Below are 12,208 nucleotides of genomic sequence, written 5' to 3'. Positions count from 1 at the left end.
CTAAGGAGGTAAAAGACCTCTACACAGAAAACTACAGGACACTGAAAAAAGAGATAGAGGAAGACACAGATGGAACAATATACCATGTTGATGCATTGATAGAATCAACATCATTAAAATGTTCATATTACCCAAAGCAATCTATAGATTCAATGCATTCCCCATTAAAATAACAATGGCATGTTTCACAGACCTAGAACAAACTATCCAAAAAATGCATCTAGAATAAAATAAGGCCCTGAATAGCTGCAATTCTGAGAAAGAAGAACAAAGTAGGAGATATCTCAATACCAGATATCAAGCTGTATTACAAGGCCACTGTTCTCAAGATGACCTGGTACTTGCACAAGTACAGACATATAGACCAATGGAATAGAATAGAGAATGCAAAAATCGACCCAAACCAATATGCTCAATTAATATTTGAAAAAGGAGGCAAGAACATATAATGGAGTCAAGATAGTCACTTCAATAAATGGTGTTGTAAAATTGGGCAGATACATGTAAAAAATTAAATAGACCACCAATGTACACCATATGCAAAAATAAACTCAAAAAGATAAAGGACTTAAATGAAGAAGAGAAACCATAAAAATCCTAGAGAAATCCATAGGCAGCAAAATCTCAGATATATGGCGAAGCATTAATCTTCACAGATCCAGTTCTTAGGGCAATGGAAACTAAAGAGAAAATAAACAAATGGGACTACATGAAAATAAAAAGCTTCTGCACAGCAAAAGAAACCATCAACAAAACAACAAGAAAGTCCACTGCATGGGAGAACATATTAGCCAATGTTATCTCTGACAAGGGTTTAATCTCCAACATTTACAGGGAACTCATACAACTTAGCAGAAGAAAGATAAACAATACAATCAAAAAATGGGCATCAGGGAGAAACCAAGATGGCTGCATAAGTAAACACCAGAGATTGCTGCCTCGCACAACCACTTCAAAAGTACAACTAAAAGACATAATGGACACCATCCAGAACCGCAGGAAGGCTGGCTAAGTGGAATTTCTACAACTAGAAGGAAAGAGAAAAGCATACCGATACTCAGAGGAGGTGCGGTGCTGAAGTAAATACAAAGGTGCGGAGGTGCATGCAGAGAGGGCTGGCAGCTGAGGTTATGATTGTCTTTTTCAATTGGGAGGGAGTCTCAGGCTCTGAGCTCCAGTTCCGGGTGAGTCTCTGGGGACCCAGATTCATATGGGAGAAACGGGACTGTCTGGCATTGGTCGGAACTCAAGGGCAGCTTTCTCTCGGAGGCACTCCCGGTGATTGCCAGGACATCTGAAGGCAGGACTGAGAGCAGCCATACTGCTGGCTCACTCGGCCCACCCTGTTGATCCCCTGGGACCCCGCCCCGATCAAGCAGTGCATGGAGGCTTTTGCATATGAAAGGCCCGGCCCTTTGTAATCTGAAAATAACTTAACAAAATGCAGCTGCCCAAAGTCCTCAGGGCAACTTGCATTGCTTTACAGCTGGCTTCTGCTGGGTAGCCTCAGGCAAAGGCTAGATTAGCACCGCCTTAGATCCATGAGCCAGTGTACCCAGTGGTCAGAGTGGGACCATCCAATTACAACTCTTCAGATCTATAAGGGACACACTCAGGGAGCAGACTCAGTGAGCACCAAAGACCCACTGAAGCAGGTCTTGCCCCATAAGGGTGTCTTCAGGGCAAAAGTTCTCCCACCATAGACACAGCTGATTCTCACAGCCAATTGGCCTGAAGGTCAAATCCTCCCAGTGTTAACTACAACAATCAAGGCTTAACTAAAACAAAACTGTGCACAAAGCCCACAAGGGGGTGCACCAAGAGTGTCTACCTCAGGTAATTGGGACAATTAGCACAGAAAGCCACTCTATCGGCACAGTGAAACATAAAAAATGCCGAGACAAAGAAACAGGACACAAATGACAGAAATGGAGGAAAGCAAACTACTGGATATAGAGTTCAAAACCACACTTTTTAGGTTTTTCAAGAATTTTCTAGAAACCACAGATAAATGTAGTGAGATCCTCAAGAAATCTAGTCAGACCCTCAATGTTGTGATAAAGGACCAATTAGAAATTAAGCATACACTGACTGAAATGGAGGATATTATACAGACTCCCAATAGCAGACTAGAGGATCGCAAGAATCAACTCAACGATTTGAAATACGAAGAAGCAAAAAACACCCAACCAGAAAAGCAAAATGAAAAAAGAATCCAGAAATACGAAGATAGTGTAAGGAGCCTCTGGGACAGCTTTAAGTGTACCAACATCCGAATTATAGGGGTGCCAGAAGATGAGAGAGACCAAGATATTGAAAACCTATTTGAAGAAATAATGACAGAAAACTTCCCCTACCTGGTGAAAGAAATAGACTTACAAGTCCAGGAAGCACATAGAACCCCAAACAAAAGGAATCTAAAGAGACCACACCAAGACACATCATAATTAAAAATGCCAAGAGCAAAAGACAAAGAGAGTATCCTAAAAGCAGCAAGAGAAAGAAACTCAGTTACCTACAAGGGAGTACCCATATGACTGTCAGCTGATTTCTCAACAGAAACTTTGCAGGCTAGAAGGCAGTGGCAAGAAATATTCAAAGTGATGATGCCAAGAACCTACAACCAAGATTACTTTATCCAGCAAAGCTACCATTCAGAAGTGAAGGTCAGATAAAGAGCTTCACAGATAAGAAAAAGCTAAAGGAGTTCATCACCACCAAAGCAGTATTATATGAAATGCTGAAAGGTATCCTTTAAGAAGAGGAAGAAGAAGAAAAAGGTAAAGATACAAATTATGAACAACAAATACACATCTATCAACAAGTGAATCTAAAAATCAAGTGAATAATCTGATGAACAGTATGAACTGGTGATTATAATAGAATCAGGGACATAGAAAGGGAATGGATTGACTATTCTTGGGGGGGAAAGGGGTGTGGGGGATGTGGGAAGAAATTGGACAATAATCTTGCACCTATGGATGAGGACAGTGGGTGGGGAGTGAGGGTGGAGGGTGGGGTGGGAACTGGGTGGAGGGGAGTTATGGTGGGAAAAAAGAGGAACCAATGTAATAATCTGAACAATAAAGATTTAATTTAAAAAAAATGGGCATTAGACCTAAATAGACACATTTCAAAAGAGGACATACAGGAAGCCAAGAGACATATGAAAACATGCTCAAAGTCACTAATTATACAAGAGATGCTATTCAAAATGACAATGAGGTATCATCTCACACCTGTCAGAATGGCTGTCATCAACAAATCAACAAATGACAAGTGCTGGCAAGGATTCGGAGAAAAAGGACCCCTCGTGTACTGCTGGTGGAAATGCAGACTGGTGCAGCCACTCTGGAGAAGAGTATTGAGTTTTCTCAAACACTAAAATTGGAACTCCCATTTGACCCAGTGATCCCACTTCTAGGAATATATCCCAAGAAACCAGAAACACCAGTCAGAAAGGATATATGCACCACTATGTTCACAGCAGCACAATTTACAATAGCTAAGATTTGGAAACAGCCTTAGTGCCCATCAGCAGATGAGTGGATTAAAAAACTGTGGTTCAATCTACACAATGGAATACTATGCTGCTATTAAAAAGAAAGAACTTTCATCATTTGCAACAGAATGGATGGAACTGGAAGGCATTTTGCAAAGTGAAATAAGCCAGTCAGAGAAAGATAAATATCACATGATCTCACTTATATTTGGGATGTAATGATCAACATAATTTGATGAACAAGAATAGATCAATCTAGAGACAAATGGTAGGGGTAGGGGGTGGTTAGAGAGCAACCAAAGGACTTATATGCATGCATATTAGCATAACCTAAGGACACAGACACTGGGGTGGTGAGGGCTTGCTCGGGCTGAAAAGACATGGGGAAGGAGTCAATTGGGGCAAAAGGAGACATACGTAAAACTTTAGACAAAAAAAAAATGGTGGGACATCTACAGGATGGAATACTATGCTGCTGTAAAAAGGGAGGAACTCCTACCATTTGCAACAGCATGGATGGACCTGGAGAGTATTATGCTAAGTGAAATTAATCAGTCAGAGAAAGGTAAATATCACATGATCTCACTCATTTGTGGAATATAATGAACAACATAAACTGATGAACAAAAACAGATCCAGAGACAGAGAAGCATTGATCAGACCTTCCAAAAGCAGAGGAAAGGCAGGTGAGGGTAGGGGTAAGGGAGAGAGATCAACCAAAGGACTTGTATGCATGCATATAAGCCTATCCAATGGACACAGACACTAGAGGGGGTGAGGACACCAGCGGGGGAAGGGGGCAATGAGGTGATAAGGACACATAAGTAAGACCTTAATCAATACAGAAAAAAGGTAAATAAAACAAACTCTATAAATAAATAAAAAAATATCCATGTGAAAATATCAAGTGGCTGTGCATAATTCCTGGACATGTCTGACCTAGGACTTTGTTAGGGAGGAGAAAGTAATTCTTATATCCCAGGAAATGCTGTGTTGGTCCCTCATAATTTTCATACCATACCAAGAATGAAGCTGAGCTGGGCTGTGTCCTAAGGTAATTTGAGCCTGAGCAGTGAATTATAGCCTTGTCACAAGAGAGCCAGCTCCTTTCCCAACTTGTAAGGATGTGACTGGGAGCTGGGGGTGAGGCCACAATCATAAGGCAGCCCATCTGTGTCTGACTGCTTTTCTTCCTTCCTTCCTTCCTTCCTTCCTTCCTTCCTTCCTTCCTTCCTTCCTTCCATCCTTCCTTCCTTCCTCTTCTTCTTTATCCATCCAATAAATAAAGGCATCCCAGAGCTCTCTGAGCCAACTCTGCTCTTGAGAAAAAAATTAAATTAACTAAAAATGTAAAATTTAAAATGTTGTGTAAGCGGTGAGTCTAATGTGGAATTAGAATAGGACCATAAGTCCAACCTAGTGCACATTACAACGAGGAACACTGAGCTCATGCATGAAGAAGCTGCCTCCATGCCCCACCAATCCCATTAAGCAGCCAGAAGACCCTGATCTCTCATCTCTCCATGCACCCACATTGTCTGTTACACTTTCTGCTGTCCTGGTTATGTGAAGTCCTACGACGCTGTCACATCACAACTACAGTTGCTAAAGTCAGCAACTGAGCCCTGCAGTCCAGGCTACCAGGATACAGGTGTCCCTACCTCTCCATTTCTCAGTCCATTTCTAATCAGAAATTGAGAGGTTTAAGCTCAGGATCAAGTTGCTTGCAAAAGAAAGTTGAATTCCCACTTCTGTCCCTCAGCTCCTCAGATCAGTGTGTCACAAAACAACTCCCAGGTCCTTCTCACTCCTCCTTGCTCCCTCTCCTCCTCCCACTTTTCAGTTGCTACTTTACAGAAGTTAAAAAAAAAATAGGTGAGAAATTTTGTTTTCATTCTTACAGGGGTCTCAGCAAAACAACTGCACCTAAAAACAATAATTGATGTAATTTTTTGGTAGGGTGGAAACTGCAGAATAAAAACCCATCTTAGACCTTATAGCTATTTTTAATAGTTGATTAAAATATGTGAAAATGAAGTATTTCATCTAAATACCACTTTATAGAATCTTTGGAATTCTAAATACAGTTCATACAATAAAGAATGTTTTAATATTTAAATTGCAGGGTAAGGATAATCTCTCTGTTTTTTCAGGGAAATGTGTGAGATGGGGAGGGGAAAGATGGAGGAAGTGACTGCAACCAGCGCTTCTTAGGAAAGGACAGGTTTGGTTCCCCAGTCACAGAAAGGACCTCAGCCCCTTCAAGCAGGTGATGGAGGATGCACTCCTCCTGTTCCCAGGCAGGGCTCTTTGTGCAGCCTGGGAGGGTGCCCAAGAGGGAGCAGCCCATCCCAGGAACAAGCTGTGGCCCCTGCCCTGCAGCAGCCTTCCATCCAAACAGAGGGGCTGAGCTGACTCCAGTTTAAGGTCCCTCCAGCCACCCCTCCTCTGCCCCCACCATCTGCCAGCTGCCTCCAAGGCTGATGTTATTGTTGATGTGACTTAATGTTAATGTTCCTTAATAAACATGTGCAAGGAAATCCAAGTCTCTGAGCGAACTTACCTTTCTGCTAAGCTGCAGACAGCGGATAAATTCTTGCCTCTGGCTGCCTCACTCCTCCTGAGTCTGGCTCCCCAGGGTGCTCACAGTTCTCTTTAGAAGCTGAAAATCAAGCCGGATGTTACAGCAAAGCAGTTTTCAGTGTGGTTGAGAAGAACCGAAATCGAAAGGACACATCTTTTTCTGGGAAGTTACGTGCTGGATTTTCATCCCCTCTCCCCCTACCCCGGAAGGCATGCAGGGTGAAGGACATTTCTTTCACACCCAGCTCCGAAATCCCAGGCTGGCACCGCCTCCCTGACCCCACAGTGAACACAGCTGCAGGGCTGAATGTGAGCCAGTAACAGCAGGCTGACAGGTCTGCAGCCTGTCTCTCAGGGGAACTTTGGACAGGCAATAAGGTGCTTCTTACTGTTTTTGTTGTTGTTTTAATTTTATGCTAAGACTGCCTTTCCCTTTCTGGATTTTTGAAAAACTTTTATATTTAATTTATCCTTCTTCATTATCAATAACTGTGCATAAAACTCTCCTATTTTCCCAATCAAGAGATAGACACTAGTATTTTGTTAGCATATTCTCCCACTTACTGTTGTAGGCTGTTTTTCTTTGTGGTGTCTCTGTGGGGGATTGTAAGGGTCCTGAGTTTATATTTGGAGTGTTTCTTTCAGTGAAATAACATAAAAATACTAACTCAAAAGTGAACATTCAAAATGAACAAAGAAATCATAACCATCAACAAGTTTTTAAAAGTTGACAAGTGCCACAAATATTAATTTGTGTTCTGGGTTTATTGTCTATTAAGTGCCATTCTTCCTATTTGCATTTTCATCTGAATAATAATTCAGAAAAAAAAAATATGTGATTATAAAGGACTTGACTCTGTTAGACTATTAAAAAAACAGTGTAAACAAAGTATTTTTTGTTACACCTATTGTCTCCTGGATGGATATAGGTAGGAGTTGTGTTGTTAGAACAACTTTGGGTTAGTTTCATTGCCTATTTTTCTCTGCCTAGAATATTCTGAGTTGGTTTCAACTACATTGAAATGTTAATTCCACTTTCACCAATATGTTTGATATTTTGCTGCCTATAGATTCTTCTAAGATTTTTATGGTTTCATGGCTTACATTTAAGTCTTTTATCCATTTTGAGTTTATTTTGTGTATGGTGTAGGTTGGTGATCTAGTTTCATTTTTTTGCATGTATCTGTACAATTTTCCCAACACCATTTATTGAAGAGACTATCTTGACTCCATTGTATGCTCTTGCCTCCTTTGTCAAATATTAATTTATCATAATGGCTTTGCTCGATTTCTGGGTTCTCTGCTCTGTTCCATTGGTCTCTATGTCTGTTCTTATGCCAGTACCAGGCAGTTTTGAGAACCGTGACTTGGTAATACAGCTTGATATCTGGTATTGTGATCCCTCCAACTTTGTTCTTCTTTCTCAGGATTGCTCCGGCTATTCAGGATCTTTGTTTATTCCATGTGAAATTTTGGAGAGTTTTTTGTAGATCTGTGAAATATGCATTTGCATTTTAATGGGAGTGCATTGAATCTATAGATCGCTTTGGGTAGTATGGACATTTTAATGATGCTGATTCTACCAATCCATGATCACTGCATATTCTTCCACTTGTTTATGTCTTCCTCTGTCTCTTTTTAAATGTCCTTTAGTTTTCTAAGTACAGGTCTTTTACTCCTTGGTTAAGTTTATTCCTAGATATCTTAATTTTTTTGGTACAATGGTAAATGGGATTTTTTCTTTTATAGTTTCTCTTTCAGTGAGTTCATTATTGATGTATAAAAAAGCACAGAATTCTTCTGCATGTTAATTTTGTATCCTGCTACATTGCCAAATTCATTTAAGTCTATTAGTTTTTTGATGGAGTCTTTAAGGTTTTCTATGTACAATATCATGTCATCTGGTAATAATGACAGTTTTATTTCTTTTCCAATTGGATACCTTTTATTTCTTCTTCTTCTCTGATCACTATGGCTAGCAATTCCAGCACTAAATCAAACAGGAGTGGTGAAAGTGGGCATCCCTGTCTTGTTCCTGATCTTAGGAGAAGTGGTTTTAGTTTTCGCCCCTTGGGTATGATGTTGGCGGTAGGTTTGTCATATATGGCTCTTATTATGTTGAGCTATGATCTCTCTATTCTCACTTTGCTGAGAGTTTTTATCAAGAAATGGTGTTGGATTTTGTCAAATGCTTTTTTTTTTGCATCAATTGACAGGATTATGTGATTTTATTACTCAATTTGTTTATGTGATGTATCACATTTATTGATTTGCTGATGTTGTACCAGACTTGCATCCCTGGAATAAATCCCACTTGGTCATCATGTAAGATCTTTCTAATGTAATGTTGGATCCAATTTGCTAAAATTTTGTTGAGGATTTAACCATCTATGTTCATCAGAGATATTTGCCTTTAATTCTCATTCTATGTAGTGTCCTTGTTTTGAGATTAGGGTAATGCTGGCTTCATAGAATGAGCTTGGAAGTGTTCCTTCCTCTTGAATTTTTTGGAATACTCTGAGGATAGATTTTAGTTCTTCTTTGAATTGATGGTAAAACTATCCTGTGAAGCCCTCTGGCCCACGGCTTTTGTTTGTGGAAGTTTTTTGATGACTGCTTCAATTTCCTCCTTAGTTATTGGCCTATTGAGATTTTTAGAATCTTACTGATTGAGTTTGGAAAGGTTGTATTTTTCTAGGAACATGTCCATTTCTTCTAGGTTGACTAGTTTGTTGGAGTAGAATTGTTCATAGTATTTTTTTTACAGTGCTTTGTATTTCTGTGGTGTCTGTTGTTATTTCACCTCTTTCATTTCTGATTTTGTTCATTTGGGTCCTCTCTCTTTGATTCTTGGTGAGCCTAGTTCTTGATGAGCCTGGCACCGTGCCCCATTCTGCAGAGGTAGCATAGGACAAGCCTGGGCACTGCCTGGTCCCAATGCTGCCCCTTCCACGGAGGCAGACACAGAGGCAACAACGCAGGCCTGGTCCCAGTACCATACCTCTGCAGAGGCTTAAAAGGATTCAACCTGCTGTGCCTCAACCTCCTACAGCCCCTCCACCAGCTGGCCTGGCCCAAGATCACCCCCACACCCACCAGTGGGTGGTGGGGGGGACCATCACTTAGAAGCTAGGGCTGAAGGCTGGCAGCTGCAATGGCCAGCAGTGGCAGCAGCAGTGGGGTGATGGGAGTAGTGCCTTCCCCTGATCAGCCCAGTCACCCCCCACAGAGGAGGCTATCCCCTGAGGACTTCTGGATTGTGAGAGGGGGCAGGTCAGGCTGAGGGACCCCCCCCACCCCCAGTATATGAATTTTCATACACCAGGCTTATATTATTTTCATAAAGAATTTCATAATTTTATGTAGGTGAATTTATTAACCTTTCCTTTTATGTCTTTATTTGATGTCACAGTTCAATCTTTCCTCTTTACTGAAATACTATTTTTAATATATATTTTTATTGATTGATATCAGAGAGGAAAGGACAGGGAGAGATAGAGGTAGAAACATCAATGATGAGAAAGAATGATTGATCGGCTGCCTCCTGCATGCCCGCCACTGGAGATTGAGCCCTGAACCTAGGCATGTGCCCTGACCGGGAATTGAACCCATGACCCTATGAATACTGAGTATTCATAGGTCAATACTCAACCACTGAGCCATGCTGGCTGGGCTACAATACTATTGTTTTAAGCTCAGGTATCATATCTTTTGTTTTTAGTTCAAATTTTCATGTTACACCATGATCTGTCTGAAATTTATTTTTGATAAAAGTTATAAAACAATCTCCAACTTGGTATTTTTCATATGGCTACCTGTACTCCAGATACTATTTACTGAATATTCCATAATTCAAAATACCATGTCCATCATATACTGAATTCTCTCAAAAATTTGAGTCCTCTTCTGAAATTTCAAGTCTATTTTGTTGCTGTTTAAATATTTATGGGTAAGTACCTTTGTGCTAATTGTTGGAATGTTTTATTATGTGATTACTGTGTGTCCTCCCACATTTATCGCCTTTTTTTCAAAATTCCATCAGAGATTCTTGCTGTTAGTGTTTCCATATCTAGTTTAAATTAAGTATTTCTACTTCCAAACAAATCTTTGTGCCATATTTATTTCAATTATATTAAATGCATTCATTCACTTATAAAGGTTGACATATTTATGTCTATCTTTGTCTCAGTAACATTTTAACATTTCTTCATATATTACCTACATCTTGATTATTTTAGTCTAAGATATTTTACTTATTTTTATGATGTTGCAAATTTAGTCTTTCTTCCAGTGTATCTTTTAACTTGGTTCCCATTTCTTTATATTAGTTATTTCCATCAACATGCAATTTATTTTCTATATTACAGATCCTTATAGCTTTTAGAAATTACTTTTTAAAACTTTCTTTGAATTAAAAATAAAAGCATGATTAGTGACTTTGAGCATGTTTTCATATGTCTCTTGGCTTTCTGAATGTCCTCTTTTGAAAGGTGTCAATTTAGGTCCTTTGCCCATTTTTTGATTGGATTGTTTATCTTCCTTTTGTTAAGTTGTATGAGTTCCCTATAAATTTTGGAGATTAGAGATGCAAATCAAAACAACAATGAGGTGCCATCTCACACCTGTCAGAATGGATATCATCAACAAATCAACAAACAAGTGCTGGAGAGGATGTGGAGAAAAAGGAACAATCGTGCACTGCTGGTGCGAATGCAGACTGGTGCAGCCACTATGGAAGACAGTATGGAGTTTCATCAAAAAACTAAAAATGGAACTCCCATTTGACCCTGTGATCCCACTTCTAGGAATATATCCCAAGAAACCAGAAACACCAATCAGACAGGATATATGCTCCCATATGTTCATAGCAGCAAAATTCACCATAGCTAAGATCTAGAAACAGCCTAAGTGCCCATCAGTAGATGAATGGATTAGAAAACTGTGCTACATCTACACGATGGAATACTATGCTGCTATAAAAAAGAAGGAACTCTTACCATTTGCAACGTCATGGATTGAACTGGAGAGCATTATGCTAAGTGAAATAAGCCAGTCAATGAAGGAAAAATACCACATGATCTCACTCATTCATGGATAATAGAGACCATTATAAACTTTTGAACAATAATAGATACAGAGGCAGAGCAGCCTCAAACAGATTGTCAAACTGCAGCGGGAAGGCCGGGGAGGGTTGGGGGGCAGGAGGAAGCGGGGTAAGAGATCAACTGAAGGACTTGTATGCATGCATATAAGCATAACCAATGGACATAAGACACTGAGGGGTAGGGGAGGCCAGGGGATTGTCAAGGGCAGGGGGAAAAAAGGGGCACATATGTAATACCCTTTGTAATATTTTAAGCAAAAATAAAATAAAATAAAAAATAAATAAAAGCATGACACCTATACTTCAAAAGTTAGCCACAACATTATATTATTAAAATAAAATAATGCTCATTTAAAAAATTTCTTAACAGGAATTTTAAAGCCTACTTCATTTATGCTCTCATAAATGTTTTCTCTACAGTAACTAACCTAGCAGTACCATATAGTCCCATATGGAATACACTGCCAGCTTCATCGGGGAAGGTGCCAACACTGAGCTTTCATTGCTTTAGTTTTTTTAATCTCTTTATTGTAGAGTATATTTCTGTTCCTTTACTCTTCAGATTTCATTCTAAATTCTTAATGAAGAAGTTCCTCTGGCTTTTAAAAATCTTCAATTATTAAGATTTGGGGTTTGTATTTAATATCAGTGGCTAAGCATATATGCCTGTTTCCAATATTTGTGTATGTTTGGACTTATGATTTGAACCTTCCTAAGATTTCATCAGCACATTTTTATTGGTCATGAGAAGAGATTGTTAATAGTCAAAGCCTGAAAACTATCCCTATAATATGGTTCACTCACATGATGCTCTTTGAGAGGAAATGTTGGTTTGATATTAATGAATTCTCAATCCTAATTGAGGTTGTTTAACCACCTACTTCTAAAATATATGGAATGCTGACCCTATCGGGAAAACTGATTATCAAGCTCCATGTTGGGTCAAAGAGGAATGTCTGTGCTTTGTAGGGTGATGCAGACAGATCTACAAACAAATGCAGGAAAATTTAGAGCTTTCA

The 12,208-nt window shown here is 39.5% G+C and overlaps 1 protein-coding gene across 2 annotated transcripts in view; it reads right to left on the bottom strand.

Annotated features, from left to right (window-relative positions):
• The window catches only part of LOC132230842 (guanylate-binding protein 6-like), a 34,100-nt gene extending 27,786 nt beyond the window's left edge, over positions 1–6,314 (bottom strand). The window contains exon 1 of one of the 2 annotated variants that reach the window (XM_059688930.1): positions 6,066–6,314. The gene's annotated coding sequence lies outside the window, so the exon portion shown is untranslated. The remainder of the gene's footprint in view (positions 1–6,065) is intronic. The other variant, XM_059688931.1, reaches the window with a different exon arrangement.
• Between the last annotated feature and the right edge of the window lie 5,894 nt (positions 6,315–12,208).

This window comes from Myotis daubentonii, chromosome 3, assembly GCF_963259705.1.
Source record: "Myotis daubentonii chromosome 3, mMyoDau2.1, whole genome shotgun sequence".
NCBI lineage: Eukaryota > Metazoa > Chordata > Mammalia > Chiroptera > Vespertilionidae > Myotis > Myotis daubentonii.
This window is presented reverse-complemented; position numbering and strand designations above follow the sequence as displayed.